Source organism: Apis cerana, linkage group LG1, assembly GCF_029169275.1.
Source record: "Apis cerana isolate GH-2021 linkage group LG1, AcerK_1.0, whole genome shotgun sequence".
NCBI classification, from domain to species: Eukaryota; Metazoa; Arthropoda; class Insecta; order Hymenoptera; family Apidae; genus Apis; species Apis cerana.
In genome coordinates, this window is record NC_083852.1 from 19,916,575 (window position 1) to 19,938,786 (window position 22,212).

The following is a 22,212-nucleotide window of genomic DNA, read 5'->3' on the forward strand; positions in this document are numbered from 1 at the left end:
AATTAATTATTATTTATGTATTTCTACAATGTATTTTTACCAAAAAGAAACATTTCCCTCTAAGAAAAATTGTTTCACAATTTTGACTGATACATTGATGTTAAACAAAATTTATAAAAAAAAATGTATTTATTACTATTTCGAATTATAACAGAAACAAAAAAGAAAAAAAATAATAAAGAAACAATATTTTCTACTTAATAAAAAACAATTTTCTATTCTCTAAAAGCACTAAAAGAATAAATGAATATTTACATATATTTGTTATTATTTTAATACAAAATATATATATATTCGTTACAATTTCACATCCTACCATGCACTATTAAAAATATAAATTATATATTGATTAAATAAAGAGATTTATTTAAAATTATTACATATTATTTCATCAAAATTATTTATTTTCGCTAATTGTTTCACGTAGTCTAACGTTGATTTCAAAAACTAAGCACCTTCGCACCAATCAGATTATTCTAAGCTTCTGATTGGTGGAAAGATGCTACCGAAAAGTTTATAAAAGGATGTACGTGCAATATTTGCAATCATTCTACCGTAGAACAAAGAAGAAGCAACATTCAAGAAACGATACCTTCGATTAAATGAAAATGCAATTCCTTTCCCTATGACATTTATAAATAAAATTATTACATTAATCTATATATCCTTATAGTCGATTTGTTCATACATATACAAGTATATGTACGATATTATATGTACGACCCAAATACCAATTTATTCCTTTCCATTACCGTTCCTTCTATTCATTTCTTAATATTTATTTATTTTCGAAACGTATTTCGAAATAGAAACATGAAATAGAAACATTTGATAGAAAAATTGTTTCGCAATTCCGTGATGGTATCAAAAAATGAATAAAAATTGATATATTTGTTACTATTTCGAATCATAATAGATAGAAATTGAAAGGGAAGCATCAAGAAACATTTTTCCTGATTCAATACAGAACATTTTTATTTTTTTATAATATTAACAATAGAATCGAAAATTTACGTACATTTGTTACTATTTTATTAAGAAATATATAATTCTTCGTGACTATTTCTAATTTTATTTATATATTTTTATTTATTCATACGTATTACAAATTATTTAATCGAAATTATTTATTTTCGCAAATTGTTTCACGTAGTCTAACGTTGATTTCAAAAACTAAGCACCTTCGCACCAATCAGATTGTTCTAAGCTTCTGATTGGTGGAAAGATGCTACCGAAAAGTTTATAAAAGGATGTACGTGTTATTTGCAATCATTCTACCGTAGAACAAAGAAGAAGCAACATTCAAGAAACGATACCTTCGATTAAATGAAAATGCAATTCCTTTCCCTATGACATTTATAAATAAAATTATTACATTAATCTATATATCCTTATAGTCGATTTGTTCATACATATAAGTACAAGTATATGTACGATATTATATGTACGACCCAAATACCAATTTATTCCTTTCCATTACTGCTCCTTCTATTCATTTCTTATTATTTATTTATTTTCGAAACGTATTTCCATGAAATAGAAACATTTGATAGAAAAATTATTTCGCAATTATGTTTGGTATCGTGATGCTATCTGAAAATATATGAAAATTGATATATTTATTATTCCTTCGAAACATAATAGATAGAAATTGAAAAGAAAACATCAAAAAACATTTTTCCTGACTCAATAGAGAACTTTTTTATTTTTTTTATAATATTAACAATAAAATCGAACATTTATATACATTTGGTACTATTTTATTAAGAAATGTATAATTCTTCGTTACTATTTCTAACTTTATTTATTTGTATATATAATATTATTTATATATTTTTATTTATTCATTAGTTTTATGCGTTATTTCATCTAAATTATTTATTTTCGTTAATTGTTTCACGTAGTCTAACGTTGATTTCAAAAACTAGGCACCTTCGCACCAATCAGATTGTTCTAAGCTTCTGATTGGTGGAAAGATGCTACCGAAAAGTTTATAAAAGGATGTACGTGTTATTTGCAATCATTCTACCGTAGAACAAAGAAGAAGCAACATTCAAGAAACGATACCTTCGATTAAATGAAAATGCAATTCCTTTCCCTATGACATTTATAAATAAAATTATTACATTAATCTATATATCCGTATAGTCGATTTGTTCATACATATACAAGTATATGTACGATATTATACCCAAATACCAATTTATTCCTTTCCATTACCGCTCCTTCTATTCATTTCTTAATATTTATTTATTTTCGAAACGTATTTCGAAATAGAAACATGAAATAGAAACATTTGATAGAAAAATTGTTTCGTAATTCCGTGATGGTATCAAAAAATGAATAAAAATTGATATATTTGTTATTATTTCGAATCATAATGAATACAAAATTGAAAAGAAATAATCATGGAACAATATCCTTGATTGAATAGGAAACTATTTTCTATTTTTAGCAGTATTATAAAAATAGAAACTATTTTTTTATTTTTAACAGTTGCATTCAACATTTATTTATATTCCTTTCTATTTTATTAAGAAATATATATATATATATACATATACATATTTCTTCATTACTCTATTTAATATTATTTATGAAATATATATAATTTTTATAAATTTTATAAATTTCTTTATATAGTATTATATATTTTCATACATATAATTATTATTCATACATATAATTTAATCTAAATTATTTATTTTCTCAAATTTTATTTTACTCTATTCCGTATTCCCAATAAATTTCCTATAATTACCTAAATTAAGTAGTAACTTCTATATGTTTATTGCAAAATAGTTCATTTGTTCATTGTTGATATAATTTGTTCAAACACATATGTTTTCTCATTTAATGAACGGTAACGAACGGTTGGTAAACTATTTGTGTTCCCTCTTCTTTGATCTTTATTTATAAATACAATAGGGAATAGGGAATTGAGTAGCTTAGATGTTTAATCATAGGTAACGTTTCTTGAATGCTGCTTCTTCTTTGTTCTACGGTAGAATGATTGCAAATAACACGTACATCCTTTTATAAACTTTTCGGTAGCATCTTTCCACCAATCAGAAACTTAGAACAATCTGATTGGTGCGAAGGTGCTTCGTTTTTCGAATCAACGTTAGACTACGTTAAACAATTTGCGAAAATAAATAATTTCGATTAAATAATTTGTAATAATACGTATGAATAAATAAAAATATATAAATAAAATTAGAAATAGTCACGAAGAATTATATATTTCTTAATAAAATAGTAACAAATGTACGTAAATTTTCGATTCTATTGTTAATATTATAAAAAAATAAAAAGTTCTGTATTGAATCAGGAAAAATGTTTCTTGATGCTTCCCTTTCAATTTCTATCTATTATGATTCGAAATAGTAACAAATATATCAATTTTTATTCATTTTTTGATACCATCACGGAATTGCGAAACAATTTTTCTATCAAATGTTTCTATTTCATGTTTCTATTTCGAAATACGTTTCGAAAATAAATAAATATTAAGAAATGAATAGAAGGAGCGGTAATGGAAAGGAATAAATTGGTATTTGGGTATAATATCGTACATATACTTGTATATGTATGAACAAATCGACTATACGGATATATAGATTAATGTAATAATTTTATTTATAAATGTCATAGGAAAGGAATTGCATTTTCATTTAATCGAAGGTATCGTTTCTTGAATGTTGCTTCTTCTTTGTTCTACGGTAGAATGATTGCAAATAACACGTACATCCTTTTATAAACTTTTCGGTAGCATCTTTCCACCAATCAGAAGCTTAGAACAATCTGATTGGTGCGAAGGTGCTTAGTTTTTGAAATCAACGTTAGACTACGTGAAACAATTAACGAAAATAAATAATTTAGATGAAATAACGCATAAAACTAATGAATAAATAAAAATATATAAATAATATTATATATACAAATAAATAAAGTTAGAAATAGTAACGAAGAATTATACATTTCTTAATAAAATAGTAACAAATGTATATAAATGTTCGATTTTATTGTTAATATTATAAAAAAAATAAAAAAGTTCTCTATTGAGTCAGGAAAAATCTTTTTTGATGTTTTCTTCTCAATTTCTATCTATTATGTTTCGAAGGAATAATAAATATATCAATTTTCATATATTTTCAGATAGCATCACGATACCAAACATAATTGCGAAATAATTTTTCTATCAAATGTTTCTATTTCATGGAAATACGTTTCGAAAATAAATAAATAATAAGAAATGAATAGAAGGAGCAGTAATGGAAAGGAATAAATTGGTATTTGGGTCGTACATATAATATCGTACATATAATTGTACTTATATGTATGAACAAATCGACTATACGGATATATAGATTAATGTAATAATTTTATTTATAAATGTCATAGGGAAAGGAATTGCATTTTCATTTAATCGAAGGTATCGTTTCTTGAATGTTGCTTCTTCTTTGTTCTACGGTAGAATGATTGCAAATAACACGTACATCCTTTTATAAACTTTTCGGTAGCATCTTTCCACCAATCAGAAACTTAGAACAATCTGATTGGTGCGAAGGTGCTTCGTTTTTCGAATCAACGTTAGACTACGTTAAACAATTTGCGAAAATAAATAATTTCGATTAAATAATTTGTAATACGTATGAATAAATAAAAATATATAAATAAAATTAGAAATAGTCACGAAGAATTATATATTTCTTAATAAAATAGTAACAAATGTACGTAAATTTTCGATTCTATTGTTAATATTATAAAAAAATAAAATGTTCTGTATTGAATCAGGAAAAATGTTTCTTGATGCTTCCCTTTCAATTTCTATCTATTATGATTCGAAATAGTAACAAATATATCAATTTTTATTCATTTTTTGATACCATCACGGAATTGCGAAACAATTTTTCTATCAAATGTTTCTATTTCATGTTTCTATTTCGAAATACGTTTCGAAAATAAATAAATATTAAGAAATGAATAGAAGGAGCGGTAATGGAAAGGAATAAATTGGTATTTGGGTATAATATCGTACATATACTTGTATATGTATGAACAAATCGACTATAAGGATATATAGATTAATGTAATAATTTTATTTATAAATGTCATAGGGAAAGAATTGCATTTTCATTTAATCGAAGGTATCGTTTCTTGAATGTTGCTTCTTCTTTGTTCTACGGTAGAATGATTGCAAATAACACGTACATCCTTTTATAAACTTTTCGGTAGCATCTTTCCACCAATCAGAAGCTTAGAACAATCTGATTGGTGCGAAGGTGCTTAGTTTTTGAAATCAACGTTAGACTACGTGAAACAATTAACGAAAATAAATAATTTAGATGAAATAACGCATAAAACTAATGAATAAATAAAAATATATAAATAATATTATATATACAAATAAATAAAGTTAGAAATAGTAACGAAGAATTATACATTTCTTAATAAAATAGTAACAAATGTATATAAATGTTCGATTTTATTGTTAATATTATAAAAAAAATAAAAAGTTCTCTATTGAGTCAGGAAAAATGTTTTTTGATGTTTTCTTTTCAATTTCTATCTATTATGTTTCGAAGGAATAATAAATATATCAATTTTCATATATTTTCAGATAGCATCACGATACCAAACATAATTGCGAAATAATTTTTCTATCAAATGTTTCTATTTCATGGAAATACGTTTCGAAAATAAATAAATAATAAGAAATGAATAGAAGGAGCAGTAATGGAAAGGAATAAATTGGTATTTGGGTCGTACATATAATATCGTACATATACTTGTACTTATATGTATGAACAAATCGACTATACGGATATATAGATTAATGTAATAATTTTATTTATAAATGTCATAGGGAAAGGAATTGCATTTTCATTTAATCGAAGGTATCGTTTCTTGAATGTTGCTTCTTCTTTGTTCTACGGTAGAATGATTGCAAATAACACGTACATCCTTTTATAAACTTTTCGGTAGCATCTTTCCACCAATCAGAAACTTAGAACAATCTGATTGGTGCGAAGGTGCTTCGTTTTTCGAATCAACGTTAGACTACGTTAAACAATTTGCGAAAATAAATAATTTCGATTAAATAATTTGTAATACGTATGAATAAATAAAAATATATAAATAAAATTAGAAATAGTCACGAAGAATTATATATTTCTTAATAAAATAGTAACAAATGTACGTAAATTTTCGATTCTATTGTTAATATTATAAAAAAATAAAAATGTTCTGTATTGAATCAGGAAAAATGTTTCTTGATGCTTCCCTTTCAATTTCTATCTATTATGATTCGAAATAGTAACAAATATATCAATTTTTATTCATTTTTTGATACCATCACGGAATTGCGAAACAATTTTTCTATCAAATGTTTCTATTTCATGTTTCTATTTCGAAATACGTTTCGAAAATAAATAAATATTAAGAAATGAATAGAAGGAGCGGTAATGGAAAGGAATAAATTGGTATTTGGGTATAATATCGTACATATACTTGTATATGTATGAACAAATCGACTATACGGATATATAGATTAATGTAATAATTTTATTTATAAATGTCATAGGGAAAGGAATTGCATTTTCATTTAATCGAAGGTATCGTTTCTTGAATGTTGCTTCTTCTTTGTTCTACGGTAGAATGATTGCAAATAACACGTACATCCTTTTATAAACTTTTCGGTAGCATCTTTCCACCAATCAGAAGCTTAGAACAATCTGATTGGTGCGAAGGTGCTTAGTTTTTGAAATCAACGTTAGACTACGTGAAACAATTAACGAAAATAAATAATTTAGATGAAATAACGCATAAAACTAATGAATAAATAAAAATATATAAATAATATTATATATACAAATAAATAAAGTTAGAAATAGTAACGAAGAATTATACATTTCTTAATAAAATAGTAACAAATGTATATAAATGTTCGATTTTATTGTTAATATTATAAAAAAAATAAAAAAGTTCTCTATTGAGTCAGGAAAAATGTTTTTTGATGTTTTCTTTTCAATTTCTATCTATTATGTTTCGAAGGAATAATAAATATATCAATTTTCATATATTTTCAGATAGCATCACGATACCAAACATAATTGCGAAATAATTTTTCTATCAAATGTTTCTATTTCATGGAAATACGTTTCGAAAATAAATAAATAATAAGAAATGAATAGAAGGAGCAGTAATGGAAAGGAATAAATTGGTATTTGGGTCGTACATATAATATCGTACATATACTTGTACTTATATGTATGAACAAATCGACTATAAGGATATATAGATTAATGTAATAATTTTATTTATAAATGTCATAGGGAAAGGAATTGCATTTTCATTTAATCGAAGGTATCGTTTCTTGAATGTTGCTTCTTCTTTGTTCTACGGTAGAATGATTGCAAATAACACGTACATCCTTTTATAAACTTTTCGGTAGCATCTTTCCACCAATCAGAAGCTTAGAACAATCTGATTGGTGCGAAGGTGCTTAGTTTTTGAAATCAACGTTAGACTACGTGAAACAATTAACGAAAATAAATAATTTAGATGAAATAACGCATAAAACTAATGAATAAATAAAAATATATAAATAATATTATATATACAAATAAATAAAGTTAGAAATAGTAACGAAGAATTACACATTTCTTAATAAAATATTAACAAATATATATAAATGTTCGATTTTATTGTTAATATTATAAAAAAAATAAAAAAGTTCTCTATTGAGTCAGGAAAAATGTTTTTTGATGTTTTCTTTTCAATTTCTATCTATTATGTTTCGAAGGAATAATAAATATATCAATTTTCATATATTTTCAGATAGCATCACGATACCAAACATAATTGCGAAATAATTTTTCTATCAAATGTTTCTATTTCATGGAAATACGTTTCGAAAATAAATAAATAATAAGAAATGAATAGAAGGAGCAGTAATGGAAAGGAATAAATTGGTATTTGGGTCGTACATATAATATCGTACATATACTTGTACTTATATGTATGAACAAATCGACTATACGGATATATAGATTAATGTAATAATTTTATTTATAAATGTCATAGGGAAAGGAATTGCATTTTCATTTAATCGAAGGTATCGTTTCTTGAATGTTGCTTCTTCTTTGTTCTACGGTAGAATGATTGCAAATAACACGTACATCCTTTTATAAACTTTTCGGTAGCATCTTTCCACCAATCAGAAACTTAGAACAATCTGATTGGTGCGAAGGTGCTTCGTTTTTCGAATCAACGTTAGACTACGTTAAACAATTTGCGAAAATAAATAATTTCGATTAAATAATTTGTAATACGTATGAATAAATAAAAATATATAAATAAAATTAGAAATAGTCACGAAGAATTATATATTTCTTAATAAAATAGTAACAAATGTACGTAAATTTTCGATTCTATTGTTAATATTATAAAAAAATAAAAAAGTTCTGTATTGAATCAGGAAAAATGTTTCTTGATGCTTCCCTTTCAATTTCTATCTATTATGATTCGAAATAGTAACAAATATATCAATTTTTATTCATTTTTTGATACCATCACGGAATTGCGAAACAATTTTTCTATCAAATGTTTCTATTTCATGTTTCTATTTCGAAATACGTTTCGAAAATAAATAAATATTAAGAAATGAATAGAAGGAGCGGTAATGGAAAGGAATAAATTGGTATTTGGGTATAATATCGTACATATACTTGTATATGTATGAACAAATCGACTATAAGGATATATAGATTAATGTAATAATTTTATTTATAAATGTCATAGGGAAAGGAATTGCATTTTCATTTAATCGAAGGTATCGTTTCTTGAATGTTGCTTCTTCTTTGTTCTACGGTAGAATGATTGCAAATAACACGTACATCCTTTTATAAACTTTTCGGTAGCATCTTTCCACCAATCAGAAGCTTAGAACAATCTGATTGGTGCGAAGGTGCTTAGTTTTTGAAATCAACGTTAGACTACGTGAAACAATTAACGAAAATAAATAATTTAGATGAAATAACGCATAAAACTAATGAATAAATAAAAATATATAAATAATATTATATATACAAATAAATAAAGTTAGAAATAGTAACGAAGAATTATACATTTCTTAATAAAATAGTAACAAATGTATATAAATGTTCGATTTTATTGTTAATATTATAAAAAAAATAAAAAAGTTCTCTATTGAGTCAGGAAAAATCTTTTTTGATGTTTTCTTCTCAATTTCTATCTATTATGTTTCGAAGGAATAATAAATATATCAATTTTCATATATTTTCAGATAGCATCACGATACCAAACATAATTGCGAAATAATTTTTCTATCAAATGTTTCTATTTCATGGAAATACGTTTCGAAAATAAATAAATAATAAGAAATGAATAGAAGGAGCAGTAATGGAAAGGAATAAATTGGTATTTGGGTCGTACATATAATATCGTACATATACTTGTACTTATATGTATGAACAAATCGACTATACGGATATATAGATTAATGTAATAATTTTATTTATAAATGTCATAGGGAAAGGAATTGCATTTTCATTTAATCGAAGGTATCGTTTCTTGAATGTTGCTTCTTCTTTGTTCTACGGTAGAATGATTGCAAATAACACGTACATCCTTTTATAAACTTTTCGGTAGCATCTTTCCACCAATCAGAAACTTAGAACAATCTGATTGGTGCGAAGGTGCTTCGTTTTTCGAATCAACGTTAGACTACGTTAAACAATTTGCGAAAATAAATAATTTCGATTAAATAATTTGTAATACGTATGAATAAATAAAAATATATAAATAAAATTAGAAATAGTCACGAAGAATTATATATTTCTTAATAAAATAGTAACAAATGTACGTAAATTTTCGATTCTATTGTTAATATTATAAAAAAATAAAAAAGTTCTGTATTGAATCAGGAAAAATGTTTCTTGATGCTTCCCTTTCAATTTCTATCTATTATGATTCGAAATAGTAACAAATATATCAATTTTTATTCATTTTTTGATACCATCACGGAATTGCGAAACAATTTTTCTATCAAATGTTTCTATTTCATGTTTCTATTTCGAAATACGTTTCGAAAATAAATAAATATTAAGAAATGAATAGAAGGAGCGGTAATGGAAAGGAATAAATTGGTATTTGGGTATAATATCGTACATATACTTGTATATGTATGAACAAATCGACTATACGGATATATAGATTAATGTAATAATTTTATTTATAAATGTCATAGGGAAAGGAATTGCATTTTCATTTAATCGAAGGTATCGTTTCTTGAATGTTGCTTCTTCTTTGTTCTACGGTAGAATGATTGCAAATAACACGTACATCCTTTTATAAACTTTTCGGTAGCATCTTTCCACCAATCAGAAGCTTAGAACAATCTGATTGGTGCGAAGGTGCTTAGTTTTTGAAATCAACGTTAGACTACGTGAAACAATTAACGAAAATAAATAATTTAGATGAAATAACGCATAAAACTAATGAATAAATAAAAATATATAAATAATATTATATATACAAATAAATAAAGTTAGAAATAGTAACGAAGAATTATACATTTCTTAATAAAATAGTACCAAATGTATATAAATGTTCGATTTTATTGTTAATATTATAAAAAAAATAAAAAAGTTCTCTATTGAGTCAGGAAAAATGTTTTTTGATGTTTTCTTTTCAATTTCTATCTATTATGTTTCGAAGGAATAATAAATATATCAATTTTCATATATTTTCAGATAGCATCACGATACCAAACATAATTGCGAAATAATTTTTCTATCAAATGTTTCTATTTCATGGAAATACGTTTCGAAAATAAATAAATAATAAGAAATGAATAGAAGGAGCAGTAATGGAAAGGAATAAATTGGTATTTGGGTCGTACATATAATATCGTACATATACTTGTACTTATATGTATGAACAAATCGACTATACGGATATATAGATTAATGTAATAATTTTATTTATAAATGTCATAGGGAAAGGAATTGCATTTTCATTTAATCGAAGGTATCGTTTCTTGAATGTTGCTTCTTCTTTGTTCTACGGTAGAATGATTGCAAATAACACGTACATCCTTTTATAAACTTTTCGGTAGCATCTTTCCACCAATCAGAAACTTAGAACAATCTGATTGGTGCGAAGGTGCTTCGTTTTTCGAATCAACGTTAGACTACGTTAAACAATTTGCGAAAATAAATAATTTCGATTAAATAATTTGTAATACGTATGAATAAATAAAAATATATAAATAAAATTAGAAATAGTCACGAAGAATTATATATTTCTTAATAAAATAGTAACAAATGTACGTAAATTTTCGATTCTATTGTTAATATTATAAAAAAATAAAAAAGTTCTGTATTGAATCAGGAAAAATGTTTCTTGATGCTTCCCTTTCAATTTCTATCTATTATGATTCGAAATAGTAACAAATATATCAATTTTTATTCATTTTTTGATACCATCACGGAATTGCGAAACAATTTTTCTATCAAATGTTTCTATTTCATGTTTCTATTTCGAAATACGTTTCGAAAATAAATAAATATTAAGAAATGAATAGAAGGAGCGGTAATGGAAAGGAATAAATTGGTATTTGGGTATAATATCGTACATATACTTGTATATGTATGAACAAATCGACTATAAGGATATATAGATTAATGTAATAATTTTATTTATAAATGTCATAGGGAAAGGAATTGCATTTTCATTTAATCGAAGGTATCGTTTCTTGAATGTTGCTTCTTCTTTGTTCTACGGTAGAATGATTGCAAATAACACGTACATCCTTTTATAAACTTTTCGGTAGCATCTTTCCACCAATCAGAAGCTTAGAACAATCTGATTGGTGCGAAGGTGCTTAGTTTTTGAAATCAACGTTAGACTACGTGAAACAATTAACGAAAATAAATAATTTAGATGAAATAACGCATAAAACTAATGAATAAATAAAAATATATAAATAATATTATATATACAAATAAATAAAGTTAGAAATAGTAACGAAGAATTATACATTTCTTAATAAAATAGTAACAAATGTATATAAATGTTCGATTTTATTGTTAATATTATAAAAAAAATAAAAAAGTTCTCTATTGAGTCAGGAAAAATCTTTTTTGATGTTTTCTTCTCAATTTCTATCTATTATGTTTCGAAGGAATAATAAATATATCAATTTTCATATATTTTCAGATAGCATCACGATACCAAACATAATTGCGAAATAATTTTTCTATCAAATGTTTCTATTTCATGGAAATACGTTTCGAAAATAAATAAATAATAAGAAATGAATAGAAGGAGCAGTAATGGAAAGGAATAAATTGGTATTTGGGTCGTACATATAATATCGTACATATACTTGTACTTATATGTATGAACAAATCGACTATACGGATATATAGATTAATGTAATAATTTTATTTATAAATGTCATAGGGAAAGGAATTGCATTTTCATTTAATCGAAGGTATCGTTTCTTGAATGTTGCTTCTTCTTTGTTCTACGGTAGAATGATTGCAAATAACACGTACATCCTTTTATAAACTTTTCGGTAGCATCTTTCCACCAATCAGAAACTTAGAACAATCTGATTGGTGCGAAGGTGCTTCGTTTTTCGAATCAACGTTAGACTACGTTAAACAATTTGCGAAAATAAATAATTTCGATTAAATAATTTGTAATACGTATGAATAAATAAAAATATATAAATAAAATTAGAAATAGTCACGAAGAATTATATATTTCTTAATAAAATAGTAACAAATGTACGTAAATTTTCGATTCTATTGTTAATATTATAAAAAAATAAAAATGTTCTGTATTGAATCAGGAAAAATGTTTCTTGATGCTTCCCTTTCAATTTCTATCTATTATGATTCGAAATAGTAACAAATATATCAATTTTTATTCATTTTTTGATACCATCACGGAATTGCGAAACAATTTTTCTATCAAATGTTTCTATTTCATGTTTCTATTTCGAAATACGTTTCGAAAATAAATAAATATTAAGAAATGAATAGAAGGAACGGTAATGGAAAGGAATAAATTGGTATTTGGGTATAATATCGTACATATACTTGTACTTATATGTATGAACAAATCGACTATAAGGATATATAGATTAATGTAATAATTTTATTTATAAATGTCATAGGGAAAGGAATTGCATTTTCATTTAATCGAAGGTATCGTTTCTTGAATGTTGCTTCTTCTTTGTTCTACGGTAGAATGATTGCAAATATTGCACGTACATCCTTTTATAAACTTTTCGGTAGCATCTTTCCACCAATCAGAAGCTTAGAATAATCTGATTGGTGCGAAGGTGCTTAGTTTTTGAAATCAACGTTAGACTACGTGAAACAATTAGCGAAAATAAATAATTTTGATGAAATAATATGTAATAATTTTAAATAAATCTCTTTATTTAATCAATATATAATTTATATTTTTAATAGTGCATGGTAGGATGTGAAATTGTAACGAATATATATATATTTTGTATTAAAATAATAACAAATATATGTAAATATTCATTTATTCTTTTAGTGCTTTTAGAGAATAGAAAATTGTTTTTTATTAAGTAGAAAATATTGTTTCTTTATTATTTTTTTTCTTTTTTGTTTCTGTTATAATTCGAAATAGTAATAAATACATTTTTTTTTATAAATTTTGTTTAACATCAATGTATCAGTCAAAATTGTGAAACAATTTTTCTTAGAGGGAAATGTTTCTTTTTGGTAAAAATACATTGTAGAAATACATAAATAATAATTAATTAATAAAATAAGGAATATAAGGAATAAGAGCAAGTGTATCGGTTTCTGTTATATCATATGTTCTGATTAATATCATATGTATTTATAATTTAATGAACAAGTTTGTAATAAATTTATGTAAATTACTGTATAATTTTATTTTTAAATTAATAATTAAATCATTAAGAATGGGATATATGGAAAGGGACATTTTTTTTATCAATTTAATGGTAACGTTTGTTAGTGTTGTTCTTTATTTTTTATTTTTTATTATTTAATTATAATAAATGCAAATAGCAAGTACGTCCTTTTATAAATTTTTCGATAGCATTTCTGAACCAATCAGAATCGTAGAACGATCCAGTTGGAGCTGAGATGGTTTCTTTTTGTCAGGAATGTCAAATTAATTAATCGTAATTTGTGAAATCTTGTATTATTTGTCAAATTAATGAATAATAAATAAATAAATTATTAATTAAATATATATAAATACACTTATATTATATTAATATATCTAAATTATCCAATTATATATATCTAAAATATTTCTAAATGTCAATGTATCGTATGGGCTCTTCTGATTGGTGCGGAGGTGCTGCCGAAAAATTATAAAAGGATGCACTAATTATTTGCACTCATTTTGTGTAAGGATTCGGAAGGGATAACATCGTGCAACGTTAATATCGTGGTGGATATAAGAAGAAATATATTCCTTGTGAGTTTCAAAAATAGATATTTATTTTTTTATTCGTTTATTTATTTATATATTTATATTTTATAATTTATTAGCTTTATTATTTTATTTTTATTATTTATTTAATTTTTTAAATTTTTATTTTAATTGATTTACATTTTAATTTTTTTTATTATATTGCAGTTTTTATCTGATTAATTTTTATTAATATCATTAATAATTTATTAATATTAATTCTATTAATATTATTAATAAAATTGAAATTTTTTATATTAATATTTTTTATTTATTATTAATTTTACTAATATTTAATATAATTTATAATTTATTTAATTTAGTTTGCGCGCGCATATTAAATAAAGAATCGTTTTGTTACAGCCAATCAGAGAGCAGCTACGGCCCAACTTTCGACGAATCAGTACGTTCGGCGTCAGTCTTCTGGTGGACCTCGTGGGGATAGGACGGATGGAGCTATAACTGGTGAGTGACTACATATTATTTATAATTAATATATTTTTATAATTTATAAATTATTATTAATTTTTTTTAATTAATATATTTGTTTAAATGTATATTGAGTATTATTAAAAAATGCTCAATATACGTTTAATTAAGTAGTTTTTTGTATTCGTTTTTATTGTTACGTATATAATTTGTCTATTGACAATTATAATAATTTATAAATTATATTATAAATCTTTGAATCAAAATTTGAATTTAAATATTGTGTTTTATCAATATAATTTTTTAATTTTGTATATTTAATTTATGATTTTGATTTTTATTCGTGCAAATTATTGTTTGTTCGTGTGATATATATTGTTCGTGTAGAATATTGAATGTTTAATTGTTATAATTGTATAATTGTATAATTTTTTCTTTTTTTTCGTTTTATTCGTTATTCTTTTTATTTTATTCTTTTAGTTCGAAAATAAAAGTAGTTAAATTATTATATCAATTTTATTTCGCATATACGTAATTACGAATATTTCCTTCAATCGTTTTCGTATATTTATTCTGTGTCCTCAACTCGTGTATTATTTCTTTGTTTTGATTTTACACTTAAGACGTATTACGATTTCCTATAATCCGTTTCCAAGAAATTGTCGGTTTACATTCGTGTTCGATATGTCGTACGACTTTCTGCCGAACAAATCCCCACTCCAATTTATAATTTCGTAAACAAAGTCGTGTTACGGAGTATCATTCTATTATCGAAAGTCGAACTAGTAGGACGGTTTGCTACAAGTGCGTGACTATTGTTTAAAATATTCTTTTTATATTTTATATTTATTTTAAAGATTTGATTATTTTTTGTGCAGGTTAAAAATTGATTGCTGAGATAACTAAGATGTGATTTCAATATTGATGCCACAATCAGATGGTGATTTTTTTATGACAGAGCGGTAACGTTTAATCTTTTGTGTTAAAAATAAATATATTTTTACTTATTTTTATTTTATTATTGTTGATGTGTTAAATAATTCATAATTCTATTATGAATTAAATAATTTATAATAGTTAATGTTTTAAAAACAAAAGTGGAATAGATTAAACAAATCATATATTTATTTCGGATATATTAAATTATTTTTTTAATTTCAAATTGATTGAATTCATTTTTCGCTTTCGTTTAATTTATAGCTTCAAAAGATGACAACTTTTATGAACAAATACTCGATATCCTACCCTTTTCCACTAATACAGATTTATTTTCAGAAAATTTTTATGGTCGCGCGCAATGCGATCAGTAGAATCAGTGTTTGTTTCGTAATAAAGTATTTTTAATATTTTTTAGAGCACAGCTGCTCTTATACAATTTAATTGTAATAATTATTCGCGAAATTAGAGTCAGTGTTCGTTCGCCGATTATCACATTTACGGACGCGTCAGTAGTTTATTATTTTTTTTTTTTTTTATAAATTTTCGTTTTCGGTACAGGGTAAAATCAGTGCTTTCAAGAACATACGGCGATCATCCATCACGCGAAGAGGTAATTATCTTTTGTATATTTTCAATATTTATTTTATTTTATTATTTGATTTTGCTTTAATTATTAATCGAGAAATAAGTCGCCTTTTTGAAAAAATTATTTTTTTTTCAACTAACTTTATAAATTAATAGATTTTTATTTCTCAGATTTTAAGTGTTAAAATTTTAATTTTTATCATTATTGAAGATTAGTAATATTTTGATTTTTTATTTTTATTGAATTTTGAAATTAAACAGAGTTGAATTAATAATCAAAATTGTGTTTTTTTTTTAACTAATGTAGTATTTTATATTTTGTTAAAGGTACTGTCATCGTTTGGATTTTTAAAAAAAAAATGTTGTGGTCGCGCGCAATGCGATCGGTAGAATCAGTGTTTGTTTCGTAATAAAGTATTTTTAATATTTTTTAGAGCACAGCTGCTCTTATACAATTTAATTGTAATAATTATTCGCGAAATTAGAGTCAGTGTTTGTTCGCCGATTATCACATTTACGGACGCGTCAGTAGTTTATTATTTTTTTTTTTTTTATAAATTTTCGTTTTCGGTACAGGGTAAAATCAATGCTTTCAAGAACAAACGGCGATCATCCATCACGCGAAGAGGTAATTATCTTTTGTATATTTTCAATTATTTTATTTTATTATTTGATTTTGCTTTAATTATTAATCGAGAAATAAGTCAGCTTTTTGAAAAAATTTATTATTTTTTTCAACTAACTTTATAAATATTTAATAGATTTTCATTTCTTAGATTTTAAGTGTTAAAATTTTAATTTTTATCATTATTAAAGATTAGTAATATTTTGATTTTTTATTTTTATTGAATTTTGAAATTGAACAGAGTTGAATTAATAATCAAAATTGTGTTTTTTTTTTAACTAATGTAGTATTTTATATTTTGTTAAAGGTACTGTCATCGTTTGGATTTTTGAAAAAAAAATGTTGTGGTCGCGCGCAATGCGATCGGTAGAATCAGTGTTTGTTTCGTAATAAAGTATTTTTAATATTTTTTAGAGCACAGCTGCTCTTATACAATTTAATTGTAATAATTATTCGCGAAATTAGAGTCAGTGTTTGTTCGCCGATTATCACATTTACGGACGCGTCAGTAGTTTATTATTTTTTTTTTTTTTTTATAAATTTTCGTTTTCGGTACAGGGTAAAATCAGTGCTTTCAAGAACATACGGCGATCATCCATCACGCGAAGAGGTAATTATCTTTGCATATTTTCCATCAATATAGTTTCATTTTTCCTTCAGTTTTCTTCATTAATTAGTATATATATATATTGTGTTCTAAATTGGTATTCGTTTTTTTTTATAGTTTTCATCCTCCAACTTGATGACAACTTCGTAATGGATCATGACAGCATTGATGGCACCGCAGATTCTTCGCATCTAATGGTGAGTCGCATGCATTTTGGTTCCTCTGGTCATTCAATCATGTCGTAGGATGAAAGATCCGAATCGACACGGATGACTGGTTGTATACGTAGATTTTTGCACGAGCACAATGACCGCGGGTATTTATTATACCCGTGAATAGTAACATTTCATTTGTGTTTTATTTATTAGATCAGGATAGGTTTTCTTGCACATCGCGTTTTTAACAAAACGATATTAATAATTAACGTTATATGAATAAGTTTTAACGTAATATTAGAAATTATATAATAATAATGATGATGCATATAATAATTATAATGATTATATTATAATAATGGTTGTTTATTATCACGTGATAATAAACAATATTTAATTTCTCCCTCTATTTCATCATAATGCATCGAATTAATTATTTGACATTTTATTTTGAATTTAAATTCGAAATGTAAAAATATTTAGTTTTTCATGTTTCTTCCGTACAAAAAAATATGATAAAATATAGTGCAAGAAAACATTTCGCGACAGGTAGATTTTTGAATCAAAGCCACAAGTTTTGAACATCGTTTTAGTACTTTCGAAAATCCGCTTTGATGAAAAAATCGCCTGAGGTTATTTTCATTAATATTTAGAGTCAATGATCTAGAGTCAATAATTTCTTATTTTTAATTATCATAGATAAATTTCTTGTTTATTATTCATATATATATATATATATATATATTATTTTTTCTTTGTTTAATTAAAATTAATAGTTATTCATTATAAAGATTTATTAAAATTTGAAATTAAACAAGCAAATTAAGAAATATTAGTCCGTTAGAAATATTAGAAATAGATACTAATACTTTTTTTAGCTCAGGATTTTCAGATTTAACCCCTTCCATGTTCATTGCCAGGAATTCATTCACGTGCCCAGGTGCTACTTGAGTGAAAGAGAGGCAATGAGCATGATGAATCTAGTTAATAAGTTAATAAAAATTTTTCAGCGATTGACGATGTGTTAGTGTATCGTGCACGACGTATTTTCCACAGTATTTTCCACATTGTGTGTGTGATTAGGCTGTGGAATTGCGTCGTTATTCGTTATTAATTATTATTCCATTCACAGTTATCATACAATAACAATTTTACATCTGCTATTAAATATTACGGATTATAAATAATAATTTATTAGTTTTTTTATTAAATTATAACAGTAATACCAAATACCGTATCATCTGGTTAAATAATAATATCATTTAATCATGAATATTATTTTAATCATGACTGTAGATAATTACAATTAAGATATATGCATGTTTTTATTGCAATTTACGCAATGGTCACTAGCTATCGTCAATTGATTTCAGGAAAATGGTACGTAAAGTTAGAGTATGCGAGTAGTGTGCCAAGCTCGGGTGTCGGAGGCGTCCCGGGACGTTTTCCCTAGTGTAGGCATTTGCGCCCGAGTATTATGTGTGAGAATCGTGGAATGAATGTGTTGGTATGCCTGTTTTGCCATTTTTTAAATATAGGGCTAGGTAGGATAGGTAGTATACTTCTGGTGTGTCTGTTAATTATAAGTAGGTAGGGCCGGGCAGGTTGTCACAGTCTCTGATCGGGTAGGCGCGTTTTCGCGTGACAACTTGTTTCAGGAAATAAAATTTGAAGAATCGAGGGTAAAGCTGAGATGAATGGATTATGTCATTCGTTTCTGGTTCTGCTCGTCGATTTTTTGAATTCCGCGGTCGCGGTCGCGAATTATTTCGAAACGAACGTTGCGCTCGAGATTCTGCATATGTACGGAGAATGATCATTGCGATCGTTGGTCGTTCATGTGCACTTAGTTTCCGCGATTTAGTCATTTTTTTTTCTTTTTTTTCTTGGTTTGCGATTAGCGAATCTCGAGCCTAGATTTAAGTTTCAGCGGGCATTGCGCCCGAAGGAGGAAGACCGAAGAGGCCTCGACAAACTGTCATGAAGAGGGGCTGCAACGAATGGCTTCTCATTTTTTGGATCTGTTTTTTGGATCCAAAGGATGGGAAATCATTGTTACTATTTTGTCATTGTGCTCGTTTTAGTATATGTAGTAATTGTTGTTGTGTTGTCTGGCCGATTGCATGCAGGCCCATCATCCAGATCCAGTCATCATGGGCAAATCGCGTTTTTTGCATTAGTGTTGCGAAAAAAAATTACGGTTTGAATTAGTGTTGCGTTTTCAAATTTCGCGTTTTGTATTAGTGTTGCGATGAAAAAACTATCGCGATTGTTTTTAATTATTTTGATTATGAAGTATTATAATTTTATATATATATATATATTTTTATTTTCAATTCATTTTATTGTATTGCGATTTATAATATCGAAATATTTGAAATAACTTTTCACATCTATAAAATAGAAAATTTCTATTAAATTCATTTCAAAAATTAGTGTTGCGTTAATGAATGATCGCGTTTTTTAATGTAGTGTTGCGTCAGTGAATGATCGTGTTTTTTGATGTAGTGTTGCGTCAATGAATAATCGCGTTTTTTGAAGTAGTGTTCCGTTTATAATATGCCCAAAGTTCTTCCACTGATACGGTGGAAATATTCCTGGTTCCTGGATCACTCGGTGCAAACTAGAAGAGTTGCACATTGGTGATCTTAAAATGGCAGCCTTTGCTATGGCTGTAATGGATCCGTTATAGTGTTGCGTATAATGAAATATGAGTGCAAAAATTAGTATATAGAATTGCGTAAAAAATTAAAACACTCTACTAAAGGTGTATATTTTCGGGATTTTCTTTTTTTTTTTTTTTTTTTCATTAAGAATAAATTGATTGCCATTGCAAATATAATAAAGCACTCATCGCGTTTGGTTTTGCGAATTTAGTATATTAGTGTTGCGAAAAATTAAAGATATTCCACTCTCGGTTTTCGTTCGGGTATAAATTGAGTGGATTATTATTTTTTGATAGCCCTTCTGGTTATCTTCTCTTTGAATTTTACTTTTCAGCATCCCCTTCTTATATAAGAGTATTTGTTTCATAAAATATTGCCAAAAATATTCGTTTTTATCAATAATAATCTTTCATTATTATTCAAAATTATTATAATTAAAATGAAATATTTGAATTTTATTGTTCGATATAAAATTCTTTTAGTAAGTTAAAATATATAATTCGCGATTATCGTCTAATTTTAATAAAAATTACTTTTTATAAATATAATTCGATTCATCGTAGTAGTATAGTTACATTTTATTTCACAAAAGAGCCTATTTAAAAATTTTTTATTTGAAAATTTCCAATAAAATTTATTGGTTATTACAAAATAAATTATATGATTTTGATTAGTTTGTTCCATTTTATTGTTAATATTAAAAGCTAAATATTATTATTAATATGAATTCAATTAAATTAAAAGTTTTTTGTATTAAAATTTTTTAATATAAATTTGAATTCGAGTCTTTTTGAATTTTTATAATTTTGATGAATAATGAACGATTATGAATTATTTAACAATAGTATGTTAATCTGTTTTTTATTATGTTTAATATGTTTTCGTTTTAGGTACACTTTTTTTTTTTTAAAGTACTAATCCAATAAATAAGTTTGTTTCAGATTTATTAACTTCCAGGACAAATTTATATTATAACATTTGAAGTAGTTATATAAATATATTATGTTAGTGACTCTTGAGTAGAATGACATGAATGAAAAAGAATGAAGAGGGAAAGAGTATGTATTTACAATTACAAAGTATGTACTATAATTATCGTCTCGTATTAAGAATTGATTATTATGTTGTAAACCTTTATTAAATTCTTTTAAAATTTAATTTTGTTTGTTACAGGAAATTCCATTGTGAAGTTTCAGCAAAGAAGTGGTGTTCTGCTATATATGTATGGTATTCTGCTATATATAATGTCCTTTTCCCTTTCCTTGTTCTTTATTTGAATTAAATTTTTATTTAAGCAGAATATATATAATCAATTTTTTCCATTTTTATATAGATAGGATAAACAAAATATTACAAAATAGGATATTGATAGGATTATTTATGGATCCATAAATGAAAGTTTTAAATTTTTAATAGATAGAGCTTGTAAATTAATTAGGATTAGGTAGAGATTGAGATAGATAAATTTTATAAAAGAAAATTTTTAAATTCTTGATAAATAATTTGTATTGGCTTTTATAATTAGATAGAATATTTTTCAGTTTAATTAGATTTATCGTCAGGATTAGATCATTGTTGATGTAGGTCATTGTCGATGTAGGTCATTGTCGATGTAGGTCATTGTCGATGTAGGTCATTGTCGATGTAGGTCATTGTCGATGTGGTCATTTTTGATGTAGATCA

At 25.3% G+C, this 22,212-nt stretch overlaps 2 long non-coding RNA genes across 4 annotated transcripts; both read left to right on the forward strand.

The window, feature by feature from the left end:
* Positions 1 to 14,467: 14,467 nt before the first annotated feature.
* On the forward strand, positions 14,468 to 21,829 carry LOC107995711 (uncharacterized). Of its 3 annotated transcripts, XR_009831367.1 has the most exons (5): positions 14,468 to 14,529; positions 14,887 to 14,988; positions 15,831 to 15,914; positions 21,461 to 21,608; positions 21,703 to 21,829. It is a non-coding gene; the product is annotated as an uncharacterized LOC107995711 (long non-coding RNA). The 3 variants fall into 3 exon arrangements; XR_009831366.1 differs by having other exon boundaries at positions 21,461 to 21,829; XR_009831371.1 differs by having other exon boundaries at positions 21,471 to 21,829.
* LOC133666721 (uncharacterized) lies at positions 16,056 to 18,528 on the forward strand. The gene is made up of 4 exons (XR_009831250.1): positions 16,056 to 16,501; positions 16,804 to 17,104; positions 17,409 to 17,711; positions 17,826 to 18,528. It is a non-coding gene; the product is annotated as an uncharacterized LOC133666721 (long non-coding RNA).
* Positions 21,830 to 22,212: the final 383 nt, after the last annotated feature.